This window comes from Austrofundulus limnaeus, unplaced genomic scaffold (genome assembly GCF_001266775.1).
Source record: "Austrofundulus limnaeus strain Quisiro unplaced genomic scaffold, Austrofundulus_limnaeus-1.0 Scaffold160, whole genome shotgun sequence".
In the NCBI taxonomy this organism is placed as follows: domain Eukaryota; kingdom Metazoa; phylum Chordata; class Actinopteri; order Cyprinodontiformes; family Rivulidae; genus Austrofundulus; species Austrofundulus limnaeus.
In genome coordinates this window covers 926,235-927,649 of record NW_013952562.1, presented here as the reverse complement: position 1 = coordinate 927,649, position 1,415 = coordinate 926,235, and the positions used below count along the sequence as shown (strand labels likewise).

Here is a 1,415-nt window from a genome sequence, read left to right as displayed (position 1 = left end):
AATCAGGTGTGTTGGAGCAGGGAAAATCATAAAACCTGCTGGGCTGCGGCCCTCGAGGACCAGGGTTGCCCACCCCTGCTCTAAAGGAACGAGTGATTGACAGTCTCCTGTAGAAATCAACACCATGCTGGACAACTAAAACATGGAGGGTAGTGGCCGATGAGGACCAGGATTGGGCAACTCTGGTCTAAATATARTCTATCAACCAGACATGCTAATCAGGTAGACTGATTAGTTCAGCAGACTGACATTTGCAGAGTAACACACACGTTCGGTTAAATATACTGTGTCAGGTGAAAGTCTAGAGGTTTTATATACAAGCTATACAAACAATTGTCCACATGTGAGGTGTTTTGTTTCAGCAAAGGCAATGTTCCTTTTGTTTACATGGTGGGGGCGGGACATAAAACWTAAACTGGAACCAGCTTGTTGCGTTTTTTCACACCAGTGTGATATTTCTGAGAGAGTTGTTTWATAAGGCTGAGTAACAATAAAAAATGGGCCCTTGTTTGGTTAGCCTAGCCATTTTCTTCATACTCTGTTCTGTGTGGCTCATAAGATCAACACTTGATAACTGTTTGACAGAGCATCCCTTCAAAAATGACCAGACTCTCCTTTTAATTGTATTCAGGTTAAATATTTCTTAACAAATGAACTTGACTTATTGGGAAACATTTCTTGTCCTGCTCCTCTCAAAGCATCAATCCCAGAGTGAATTATGCAACAAACACATGCTGGTGGATGGAAAATAAAAACCGTTAACGACACCAATTTTTACCGTTATTACAGAATACAGCAATGTTTTCATATGTATTAGAAATTCTACGGATATTCCTTTTACTAATCAAATCAAGAAAGAGATTACACAACAGGCTTTTTTTCTGCTTCTAGTAGACTTTCCCAGAGGGTAGTTCCCATCAAAAGACACTTCCTTTCAGTATCTCATGCCTCTGGGTAGACATGGAGTGGGATTTCTGCACAAATCCAGTTTTTCTGACCATGTTTAAATGTACATATGTTCATTTGATTTATTTATGTTTTGATGCCGTGATCAATCCTTTGTGGGTTGGTATTATAATAAGCGCTTCAAGCGATGGAGTGCGTTAGAATATGACTTCTTATAAGTCTAAATTTAATAAACTGTTCTCTACAATTTTTACAGTTGTKTGTGTGTGTGTGTGTGTGATCAGTCATTGTGTTGACCAGTTAATCTTCTGAGAACTGTGATAGCCAAATAAATGGAAATTAGAGCCCTGGTAGAGAATAGTAACTGGTGAAATAGCATCAAAAGCAAAAAATAATGGCAAACTACAGTCTTTAAGTAGTGCAAGAAGTTATTGATAGCTGAAAAGATTGCCTTAATTCTTCATTGGCTCCAAGGGTGGAAATCCCAGGGGGGTGGGGTGGGGGTCCTG

At 39.5% G+C, this 1,415-nt stretch overlaps 1 long non-coding RNA gene across 1 annotated transcript in view; it reads right to left on the bottom strand.

Annotated features, from left to right (window-relative positions):
* LOC106523592 (uncharacterized) overlaps window positions 1-1,163 on the bottom strand; it is a 3,006-nt gene extending 1,843 nt beyond the window's left edge. The window contains exon 1 of the long non-coding RNA XR_001310914.1: window positions 74-1,163. This is a non-coding gene — a long non-coding RNA (uncharacterized LOC106523592). The remainder of the gene's footprint in view (window positions 1-73) is intronic.
* Between the last annotated feature and the right edge of the window lie 252 nt (window positions 1,164-1,415).